This window comes from Limanda limanda, chromosome 17, assembly GCF_963576545.1.
Source record: "Limanda limanda chromosome 17, fLimLim1.1, whole genome shotgun sequence".
NCBI lineage: Eukaryota > Metazoa > Chordata > Actinopteri > Pleuronectiformes > Pleuronectidae > Limanda > Limanda limanda.
In genome coordinates, this window is record NC_083652.1 from 19,250,044 (window position 1) to 19,262,994 (window position 12,951).

Sequence of the window (12,951 nt, forward strand, 5' to 3'; positions counted from 1 at the left end):
GAGTGTCAGTGCAAGTCCAGTGAAATTAAAACTCGTCACACAACTCTTCTCCAGAGCGCCAGGCCTTGTTCAGCTCACCCAACATTTCAGTAACTCTTCCCTTCTTCAGGTGTCCAAGGTTGTGCCTGGTTTCCTTGTTCCTTATAACAACACTTTCAAGATCCTTTAAAGACAAAATAACTCAATTCACTAATGATCATAAATACAAAATTTAATTTGCAAGCATTTGTCAAATATGGATCAAATATAATCTATTGACAAAGGAGAATGATCGTTGAAAGTTCTGGAGGAATAAGCATATTTTTTGTTTTGTTTTACACATTCGTAAGCAAATGTCCTGACATGCATTTAATATGGAAAAAAAAGTGCTTCCTTCAGATCCGACCAAGCTGTTCTCAGTTTTTACACATAAAACTACAACTAATGATAAGATATCATTATCGTTTAATCTACTCGTCATGTTCTCAATTTATCAATAACTCACTAAAGTAGTGAAAGGATAGTATAACTCTCGACTTGTTATTTTCACATGTCTTGTTTAGTTCTGTTCAACAAAGACAAACCCTCACATTTGAGAAGCTGTAATGTTTTTTTGTTCATTTAAAATGATTATTCAGTCAAAAGAAAAGTGTTAATTCTTCTGTTGATCAACTAATTTATTATTTAACTAATAGTATTTTGCATTTATGCTTAAAAAATAAATGGAGATATGAATTGGTTATTAAGACGGTTTAAGATGAATTTAGTTTCACCTCCCCCACATACACAGTAAATCTCACACGTCTGTTTGTACTGTGCGTGTTGACACGCTACTGGCAGGCAGATCTGGTCTTAAAAGGGTGTTTGTGTGAGTGTGTGTGTGTGTGAGTGTGTCTGTGTGTTGAATCAGTCACAGAGTTCAGTTGCTAAGTCTTAAGAGTTTTGTTTGGTATTTCTGTTTTCCTGTTCAGCTTTTCTCACTCAGTCTGACGATGTATACTGCTAATCTGTCCCCTCTGCAGTGCCCTGTCTTTGGGAGGTTCAGTATTGTGCCATGACATGTTTTTGTTTGATAATGTACAGACACAAGAGGCAGGATTTCTGTATTAGGAAGCACTGTGCATTCAACAGTATAGGTAACAGAAGTAGAAGCACCACACATGTATAAAAAAAGAGAACTTCTTACCTCATTGTTTTTGTTTCTGCTATTATTTTCTAATGGTGGCAATGTGTGCCCTCTAATTTTGTCTCTTGCCTTGATCGGATGTCTACACATAAAGCCTATGATCATAGGAAATTATTTATCACTGAATAAAAAGAGAAAAACATGGGTGTGCGTGACTCTGACACAGTCTGAGTGGTTTATTGGGCTTATTTAACAGGACGCGGCGGATCTAAACGGCTCTTACAGATCAGTTCATTTGATCAGAGCTGAATTTTGCTTAAGGTGTTAACCTTGAGTCACGATGTTACTTCTACAGGATGTGGCCCCAATAGTCTTTTTACTCCGACTTAATTAAATCAGAAAAAACAAATGTGATCCAAGGGCAGCCGACAGGGATGCGTCACTGAAGAGCTGTGTGTGTTTTCAGAGAACAACAGTTTGAAAGCTGCTTCAGGATTCATGAGCAACTGAGGCAGAATCTTCCTTTGTATATTCCTCTATTTTTAAGTTATTGCTGTCGGGGCTATTTGGAGAAATTATTTCAGTAATGTTGAAGCTTTTTATTTGTACTATTAACATCTTCTTTTCCTTTGTAGTAAGGATCAGTTGATCACATACGTTAGGATTCAACCCATGGATGAGAGAAGTTTACTTTCTCAGAGGTTGTGCAGTGGTTGCGTCCTTCACACTGACCTTGTTCGGTTTCCAAAGCGATTTGATTTTTTTTTTTTTTTTTAAACTGGGCATTCAATCAAATCTAAGCTTCATTCCATCTCTCAAGAAAACACATTTCTTACAGTTACACAAGTGAGCGCAGAGATCCAGGGGCAAGGTTCGATTCTCTGTTCCAAAAAAAGGGTGTTTTCATTTGTTTATTTATGCCTTCATCTAGTGGAGCAAGTCAGTATCTCACTGGAGGTATGCAGCTGAAGATAAGACACCACTCCGCCCAGGACTGCACCTCCTGACCTGCAGCATTTGAGTGGAGTTGAGCAAGATTTCAGACATCCATCGACATCTGTACATTTATAACACAAATATCTCAGGAGCTATAAAAGGAGTGATACACGTCCGACGAAGATGTCAACATGGAAAGATGAGATCTGAGAGCTTGGAGCGATGAAGGCCGACTCTGCGTTCTTCATTTGTGAAAGGAAAACTCCGGAGAACATCCAGACTCGATTTTCTGGACGTTTTCCAAAGTTCATGTCCGAAAACGGCTTTAATTTAGATGATTGTTAAGCTGCACTGCTGCAACACAACTTTTTATTGGTTGATAGAGCCCGTCACTGATTCTAGTTTTATAGAATTGTTTATAGAAGCTTCAACACAACAGTTCTATCAGTGCAGTGGTCTCCCAACATGGTGGGTTAGGATCCTCTAAATGTTCCTGAGATGAATCCAAGTGGAGGAGTCACAGATGAGGCTGTTAGACTGGATTTACTCAGGTCAGCATATGTCCAATAGAGAGTAATTGGAGGACTGATCAACTCTGACAGAACAGTTCTCGTGATCCAGATGGAGCTGAGACAAAATCCATCCTCAGAGCTTTGGCTATAAAGGAAAAGTAGATAATAAACTATACTACTACAATTTGTACACTATAAATTTGAATCTGGGTAATATTTTTGGAATAAAAAAGCAGATCCGGTGGATTTCTAATCGCTGTCTAAGACTATGTTCCTGCGATACAGGGAGCTGCAGGTTTAGGACCCCGCTAAATCTGATTGAGTCAAAGTCTCAATCACAGATTCACCTCAATTAATGAAAAAGGCCATCATCAGCTACGAGAGCTCCCATTCACATCTCAATACTTTTAAAATAACACCTGGTGGAAAAGGTTCTCTAAACATCTATCTGATAAATCATGTGATGCAATAAGACCCACACACTGGGAGAAAGGGCGAGACAGAAATCTGCTGATATCTTGCAGCAACACATGCTCCTTTTATTTTGTTCCCTTCCCTCTGTGACCTGAGCGCTGTCCTTCTGTCCGGCCTCCACCAGTGTCAGCACGCTGCCAAGAGTAAATATGGCCGCCATCTGTTCACGAGAGGCCACGCCAACTCTGTGCCCCCCCCCAAGGAGAGGATCAACCTGGTGATGATAATGTCACCTACAGACGGACCTTCCTACCTACCACAATTAGATAGTATAAGAATCATATTTATATAATAATACAAAAGACTCACAGATGTCAATAGCAGAATCTGTTGATGGCTGGATTCCGTTTGGCTGCTTCTGTAATATTACTGGTGACGCTTGTGCTTTTTTTTCTTACTATGACAAGCCAAAGCATCTTCTGCGAGGTTCGTTGTCGTTGCTAACTTTAGCCTCCCTCCTTATTGATCCGTCAGTAGATGGGAAGCGGATGCTCAGCAGAGGTTTGTTAGTCAGCATCCATCACACAGGAAACCTGCTGCTGAGGCGGAAACAGGGAGAAACGCAACAGAGGAAAGTGTAGCTGCAGGAGCTGTGTAACCGAGACTGATCACGATATTAAAAAGAAAAGGAATATGCATATGATTTATGTTGTCATAAGAGTTTTCTACCTCATCTCTGGAAAACTTCTTCAGCTGTGAATGTGTGTGTCAAAGACCTCAGGTGAACAAAAAAAATATATAGTTTTCTTTTTTGGCACAAGCTTGAACTGATTTCTGTAGGTCAAAGGTCTCCACCAAATCACCGGACCTTGGTGAGTCATCACGCTCCGGATAATACCGTTTACACCCGGCCGCTGGTGAAACCCTGAGGAGCTGGTCAATCACTTCAGGTCTGAGTTTCCCCTGGACGTTGATTCGTTTGCTGTGATGTTGCTGCAGCAGTGGGGACCTGGAGGGGGGGGGCTGCAGGCACTAAACTCTCACGCCCCCAAGAACAAGTCCGCTGACCACTGTTTATCTCTGCTGGGCCCCAGCGTTTATTTTCACGAGGGTATTAATGTGTATTTTGATATGCCTCATGTGTTATTTTAGATGAGTCATTTGGGGAATGCGTGGGTACATGTGAGAACAGTGTGTGCCTGCGCAAGGGATAGGACTGAGTGTGTGTATTGTGTGTGTGTGTGTGTGTGTGTGTGTGTGTGTGTGTGTGCACTCAGAGGAACACACTGAGTTTGCTGTATCCTGCTGTGCAAAGATGCTTGGTTCTTTATCTGAAGTGAACAATGCCACCAACAGATGGTGATTGACAGTCTGAAAGGGAAAGTCTCTCATGTTCTGAACATTAAAAAATCTGAGCGTTGTAAACATTACATAATAGTTCAGCTCCAATAACAATTAATGCCTGTAACAACACAAGCTTCGTGTTCTGCGTTTATTGTTTCCTGACAGCCCTCTCTTTGTCCCCCGGACCCCCGACAGCGATAGGCCAGGTGGGTCAGAGCAGGAGGGGGGGGGGGTTTCAGGGGGAAGAGTGACCTGATGGGGAGCCATGAGCTGGCCAGCTGTCATAATACCTCAGTAATCATGCTGAAAGGCCCCGAAGATCCAAAGAGAAATGACACAGCATTTCCATGACCTCTGGCTGCCTGCAGAGAAATCTAATGGAAAATGACTTGAACCAAGAAAACATCGTGCTTAGAAAGGGGGGGGGGGGCAGTTACATTTGAATTCCAATGAGCCAAAAATACAGATTAACATATAAGAGGAACTCACAAAATACTTTATAATAATTGTTCAACAGTTTCTGGGATGTAGGAGGATTTCCTAGTTAGATGTGATGATTGATTTTTATATTTGCATTAGATATAAAGCTGGAACCAGCAATGGTTAGTTTAGCCTTATGTGACAATTAAACAAATCCTATACATGATGTTAATCAATGTCTTTTAGTTAATCGCCTCCCAACTTAAGTTCTAGGCTTAAGACATTAGCAGATGACCAAGTGTTTTCTATCTATTATCGATACCATTTACCATCTGAAGGAGCTGGAGGAAGTGCGCAGTCTGCTTCTGCACAGGAGGTAAATAAAAAATAAAAATTAAATTAAATTAAAAAAAAATTATAAATAAAAAATAAATAAATAACAGAAAATAAATGAAAAGTACATTTTCACCACTTTCTAATTTTCTGCAAATTTTGGTACGAATTTGAGCATGTTAAAGCCCTCAAAAAGCCAATTAATTTGCCTGACAAATAATAATAATATTCCTTACAATTTCAATAGGGCCTCACTGTCTGTCAGTGCTCGGGCCCTAAATGTACTAGATACCAAATTGCACACAATCATAAATATCAGACCTCAAGATCTATGAATTATTCTCTGAGAAGTCAAGGAAAATGTTGTAAGTTGTCCGAGCTCACAATGATAAAAAAAATGAAAATGATTTCCTGGATCAGCCCCTTGATTCGGATTTGCTTCAAATTGAAATGGGCTCTTCCCTGATCCATATCGCATCCTTCCTACCAAGCTTCATGGTAATTTATCCAGTAATTGTTGTGTAATTCTGACAGACAAACGAGCACAGACGGAAACATAATCTTTTTGGAGGAGGTAATTGTGGAGATAATTCACTCAGGACCAAAAGTCGTGGAAAGATCGACATAAAAACACTTGAACAATCTCATCCTCACTTCTTTTTCCATCTTTCCTCCTACTGTTCCCTCCTCTTTGGTCCTCAGCAGCTCTCCTCCACACTGTAGCTGCCTGCAGCCGTGTAGCTATCATGAAAAGACCTCAGGGTCATAAACAATAACTGCTGAATGGGGACAGACAGTATTCTATGTGCCAGTGAATATGAATGATTGATGTGGTCCTGGTTTGAGTGAATAGACCCCGGTCACTGCTTCCCTTTAGTCTGGAGAGAAGCTCAACCCAGAGACGCTTTGAGATGCTGCTGTGTTTTATAGTTGTTGGAGGTGTGAGTGTGGTCAGGGGCGACTGGAGGACGCTGCAGTCACTGTGACGACAAAAGAGCCGAATGAATTTTTACTTCATGCAATTGCACATTCTCATTTCTTATTTTGAGCTGCAGAATGATAACTTATTTGAAAAAAGAAGCTGTTCACGTCCATGTTCCCCCCCCTCCGTCCTCCGATGGCCACCAGCAGCATCAGGGCAGCTACTCGGCCGATTGGGCTCCCAAGCAATGGATTTTAAAGGTGAGTTGCCAGATATTGATCGCCTGCGAGCCCTTGACCTCATGGGGAGCAGCCTTATGGAGGAAAGCTGTTTGTCAAATTCTGCTTCAGTATTATCTGCCCTGCGAGAGAGATTGTTTCTTATGTATTTTGAAAAGCAAAAACAAAAAGCCAGGAGGAAGCAGAAATAATAACCTGTGAACAAACTTAAATGGGCCTCGGGTATGTGCAGGAAGTAAAGTCGCATGTGGAAGCATAAGATCAATATTCAATAGCATCCATTGTGTGACATTTTGAAATAATAAACAATGTGATCAGCAGATGAATTTAACTTCAGACCGCTCTGTTGGTTCTTGAGAATACATTTTGTTTATTTGTTTCTCACCTAGATTTCATTATATCCTCATACCCAGCTTTTTTTCTCCCTCCTCATACTTGGTCGACTGTAGACCGGCAGGGGAGATTTCCTCCTCCCCTCTCATTGTTTGTCCTTGAAGCAGCAGCATCATCAACCCCCCCCCCTCCCCCCTCCGATTTCATCCTCTCTGGAATGATGCAGCTCGTCCGTTCATTTCTTCCTCCTATATCTCCGAGAGAGATTAAGCTGAGCTGATTTGGGCTGCGGAGGAAGGAAGCAGGTATAAGACCAAGTCGACTGAGAGGTTTTCAAATTCAAATTCTAAATCCATCAGACACGCCGACATTTGTTTCAGACATTTCCATCAGCCACTGGAGGATTTGAGAAGAAGAGCATCAACTGAACAGATTCCTCCCATTCCCAAATATGTGCTACTGCTTTGAGAGGAATGTGGGATTGAGTCAAAATGAGCGTTATGATACAGTAAGGAAATAATTTTGTGTCGTGACTCGTGTCTAGTGAGCAGGGTCAGTGGTCTATGATACCAAACAACCACACAACTGCAACATCCCTGGTTCTCCTCCAGCCGGGGACTTCCCTGCATGTCACCCTCCTTTCTCTCCCATTGTTTCCCTCCTACGTCGTCTAATACAGGCAAGATGCTAAAATAACAAGAAACAGAACTGGAACCAGGCAGAGTAACTTCATATGGGGCCTAGTTACCAGAACATTAGTAAATAGAAAGTATTATAGAAAGGGATAAACCAATGTTTACAAGTGAATCAATTAAGCTGTATCAAGACACCCTGATCACCTTCTCGAAAATTAGTCTGCCTCAGCCACTGCATTTGTATTGTGTGTGTGTGTGTGTGTGTGTGTGTGTTAATGAGCAGAGTGAATGTACAGAGAGCTGACACAGCACTGTGCAGATGGGTCCGACTACGTAAGACTAATACAACTCCAACACTCCCACAGTTTCTACCACATCAGCCTCTGGTGTTTGAAAACTGATGCCACCCACCCACACACACACACTTGTATCTGTTTTTAGCCACGCAAGCCGTGGAGTCCAGGGTCTGTCAGCTGGTCTCTCGCATCGGTCCAGACTAAAATACCTCAAGTGCTGTTGAATAAATTACACGAAAGACATGCAAAGACATGCTAAACTAGGAATCGCTACCTTCTTTTAATGTACTTTATACTTCTGTGGATTTATGTACCAGAAATCCATGACCCCTCAGATTTGTGCTGTGACCCACAGGCTGAGAGCCATTGGACTACGCCTGACATCATCCACCCGACCCCGGCCTGCGACACAGAAACTCAAGTCACAGGATGCAGAGGATAATTGTTATATGAAAGTACAATTTACTGGTAATTATTTATCCTTAAGTAACATTTTAAACACTGTCATCTGTTTTTTATGGGTTAAAAAATGTGATAACATCTTCGTCCACTGACGTATTCCTAGGTTTCAGACACTTGCTGATTTCGCCCCCAACACAGTTTCTTGTCACCAGGCAGTAACTGAGGGTCTTATCACCATGAAGCAGTATATAATGTACTCTTCCATCTTAATAAATAAAATGAATCCACCGCCTCGGCTGTCATCTCTTGGTACCGTGCGGCCTCCCTTCTCTCAGCGTCTCACGTTATCTCGCTCGTGCTTTGAGGAGGTTATACATAAATTCAGGCTAATTGATTTAGCTTCAAATCCTCTCATCCTCCGAGCTGCCTTTTTTTCCACCTGACCTCCTGCTTCCAAACACGAGCGTGGAATGAGATGACTCATCCACTTCAATTAGTCATTTCAAGCAAAAACTAAAAAACAACTGCCAACATATCTCATTTTATGTCTTTATGTAAAGACTTTCACTGGATAGTGTCAGAGGCAGAGATGTTGGGTGATTGCACTTTTCTTGTACAACGTGACAAGTTTAAAGCACAATAGTCTCTGATGGCATAATTACTCACTGTGCATCACTGCCTGTGACTCTGTGACAGCAGGTTTTAGATTGTGTACACACCATGAATAAAGGCAAATTGTCACTTTTTCTAGATCTTTCCTGGTTATTTCTCTTTCTTTGTCAGTTAATCTGCAGTAGCTATTTGCCGTCTGAGTCTCACTCCCGAGCTGTGTACATCTCTGTTTTCTCTCCTTCTGTCAGGTTGGATTTCAGCCTGACACTGTGTGAAAATAGACGGATCCTTTACCTCACAATACCTCACCCACCTGGGACTGAGGCCCTGTCATCCACTGTGCATGTAGATCTCCTGCCTGGAAACTGTTTTATGGGTTTGTGTGTGTGTGTGTGTGTGTGTGTGTGTGTGTGTGTGTGTGTGTGTGTGTGTGTGTGTGTGTGTGTGTGTTTGTGACAGCTCTATCTTTATCGCTGTGATTTCCTTTCCCCCCCTTCACCATATTTCCTCGAGAGCTGCTGCGAATCCTCTCAACCGTCAGAGTCACACTTCACACGTTTCCTCTGCTAAACTCACAACTCCAATTATTTTCAGCAACATAACATCATGATGTCTTCAAAGTCAAAGCTGCATCACCGCCTGGTACGGCAGCTGCACCGCCCTGAACCGTAAGGCTCTACAGAGGGTGGTGAAGTCTGCTCAACACATCACCAGGACGGAGCTGCCATCCATAGAGGACCTCTACACCCAGTGGTGCAAGAGGAAGAGCAACCGGATTATAAAAGACCCCCTTCATCCCAGCCATAAACATTTCTGCCTGCTGCCGTCTGGCCGACGGTACCTGCACCACCAGGCTCAGAGACAGTTTCATCCCCCAGGCCATTAGACTTTTAAACTCCTCTGAACTGCAATAACTCCACCAAACCAGCACCCTGGAATATTTGCATATTTGATAAGGCTATTTGAATATTTGCACTACTGCACAAACTGAACATTCATCTGTAAAGATATATATTTAGATGTATATATTTTATTTTAAATTTTTGATATTCTATTTCATTGTTATTCTATTTTATTCTTTTTTTTATTCTATTTTATACTATTTCTATTTTTATTTAATTTTTTTGGGTTGAAATTAATGAGCATTGCTTAAAGAGAGTGTGTGACCCAAGCATTTCATTGACAGTGACTACTTCATGTTATCTCTGTTCATTTGACAATAAAAATCTTGAATCTTGATGTTATGCTGCTGTAAAGCTCAGTAGCGAGATGAACTGTGACCTCTGACTTATCCGACATGCAGTGTATGAATATAGCACACTGGATAAAAATCATTCAAACTTATTTCCAAACCACACATGTGAACAACAGTAATAAAGCTAATTCAGCTTCGTTATAGGACAAACTGTAAAATCTTTACTGCATATAAACAAGGTTGGATGAACACAAAGTTTTCTAACTTCAATCAGCATCATAGACTGTTTATAAAAAGCTGTGCACACAACGTCTGGCACACAAACTGTAATAAGTGACAGTTTGAGGAGGTCTCACTAATAACAAAGAATGATGTTTACTCACAGGCGAGTTATCAACGGTCACAGCACCAGTTAGTCAAATTCATATACAGTCGTCTGGCGCCTCCTGCTGCCCAATGAATGAACACATGGACTTTTAATGCCAGTTTTCATTTCAGCCTGTCAGCTTGGATGCAAAGCAAATATAAAGACATAAAAATTGTCTTTACTCTAAACAGAAACATTGAGAGTAACATTCATTTATTACTGATATTAATGAACGTATTATATTCTTATTCTGCTTCAATTTTCTGGTTTGTACATAACAGATATTTTCTTAATTCCCCCCCTTGCACAGTTAGTTTATGTTTGAATGTTTATGAACATTCGCATGGAATTATTCCTTTAAATATTGATGTTCTTTTTGTTTTGCGCAGGTACTTTATCAAAAAACTCGAATATATTGTTGATTCTCATGCAAATTTATGTTGTCCAATTCAAAGCTTAAAATAGTCCCAAACACATTTTCCATCCTTCACGTCATGTGAAAGATGGAAAATCCCCCCCTCCCTCCTCGCTTCACAGGGTTTTCTGGGAGTTGATGTCCATCCTGTTTATGTTGAGTCTTTGCCTGCTGGGGAGGTCTGGCTCTACCGAAGCTCTCCTCCTTCCCCTCCCATCCTCAGCAGGTCAGATGAGGTGATGGCTCCTCGATGAAAGTGATTGATGGGTGTGCTGGGGCTGCATTTAATCAGAGAGTAACTCAACCCTTTTATCGCAGCCAGTGCTGAAATAACACATGAGCAGCAGAGGAAAGACGGCAGCGGGTCAGGACTGGTGGTTGTTTTTGGCCAAGAATTGTGTGTATTATATTAATAAACTCAGATGCTGCATTGTAAGAGTGTGTGTGCACAGTAAGTGTATGGATATCTGACGTGGATAAATTATTTCATTAAGTGATTAGTCGACTGACACACAATATATAGTTTATGGATTTATTCCAAAGCAAAAATACCCAAAATTAAATGGCTCCAGTTTCAGATTTTGTTTGTCGAACAAAACAAATTTAAGATTTGGTTATTTCTTTTATCATTGGTGGTATTTTATTAGAGATTTTTACTTTTATGCTTTATACCTCTACTCCACCAGATTGAATAGAAAACAACTGTACTTTTAGCTTAGTTACTATATGAATAGAGTTATATAACTTAAATAGTTAGAGCAGTAATCTATTAGTCGACGGACAGAGAATGTTGTTTTCAATGCCAACCACCAAATATTTCAGTTTCTAGCTTCTCAGATTTCATGATATAGTGTTCTTTATTTGATTTATTTTCTTTTGTCATATTCATATTTAATAATTTTGGGCTGTTTCTGCACTTTTCCCTCTTTTCTAATTTGACAAACCAAACAATCAAAAGAAAAGAACGAATACTAGAAAAGAATCAATCTAATAGTCAGGGAACAACCAGTGTATTGAATTTTGAAAACTTTGACATGTAACATCTACTTTTGAGATAAACATTTCCCTTTCAGGTGTTGTGGAGTAGAAGTGTGTAATGTTCTGTGATGAGTCTGTGTGTAGCCACAGCATGCAACCAGAAACTGAGCATGTTCCTCCACCTCCAGGTGTCACAGAAAGCAGTGCCTCCATAAAGGGATTAGTATTAACTTCTAATTCTCATGCTGACTTGTTTTATTAATACTAAAGGCTACACAAAGTCAGATTATCCATTGATTCACAAAGACAGAAAAATGGAACCAAGTCTGAGACATTGTGACTTTTCGCCTCTTGACCCCTGAGACTCACCTTGTGACCTCTGGGATGGATTCTGTAAAAAAGCCAGTTACCCCATGCAAACTGGGGCTAGGTCGATTGGAGACTCTAATCTGACTGTAGTTGTGAATGGTTGTTTGTTGGCCCTCTGTTGAGTTAACGACCCAAATTATTTACTCTCTTTTTTTTTATAAGTTTACTTCCAGACCACTTTGTATACTAAATGAACAGTTTCAGTTTTGAGGGATTGAATCGGTAAGTAAATGTGATGCCTATCCACAGGGAGGATGTGTTTAAAAAAGAGACACAAAGTTCTAGAAAACTATTTCCACAGCTGCTGTTTAACCCAAACAGGTCTAATTGCAAACTGAAGTGAATAAACACACATCACACACTTGTCCGCTAAAAGAGGGTAATACAATTTTTTTCTTAAGTGCAGTTTTATTGCTTTTATACGCGAGGGTTCAGTCATTTGGCAGCTGCTCAACAACCCCCCCCTTTAATTAGGAGCAGTGCATTTAAGTGTGGGCTCAGGTTTGGCAGTCTGTCTGCTGTCAGCTAAATAAAACATAAAGCGTCTATTTCTGTCTTCTCCGAAAAACACTGAGGAAGCGAGTTGTCCTGTTAACCTGCCTGGTGTCCCGCCAAACACTCACCTGTTACTTCATTTGACGTCTGAGCTTTGATTACTGACCATGTCGACACCTTTTCTATGTGAATTTGTACTATAAATCCATAAATACATCACAGTGCTCCTGCAGACATGGAGCCAAAGTTTTGCATAATTGCAAATTGGTTTAATGACCAGCTCGGCCTGTGGCTGGCTGAAAGCAGCAGGTAAAAAAAGCAGAAACAACATCCTCCAAGATGATGACAAATGAGATGCATTCAATTTTTTATTTACTTTTCGACATTGACTTGATTACATTGATGACTTTAGGGTGAACAAATCAATATTTTTTGTTCGAGTGGTAGATGTTTTATACGATTTAAATTTAAAATTTTGTGACAACTTCAGACTTGATTGCCTATGAAAACGTACGAAAACTGTGAAATCCACAAGCATATCTCATATGTTAGCCATGTGGTCGTCAGTAAAATCATAAAGCCTTTATAAAAGATGTTCATTAATGATCACATATGTTATGCTTTACATT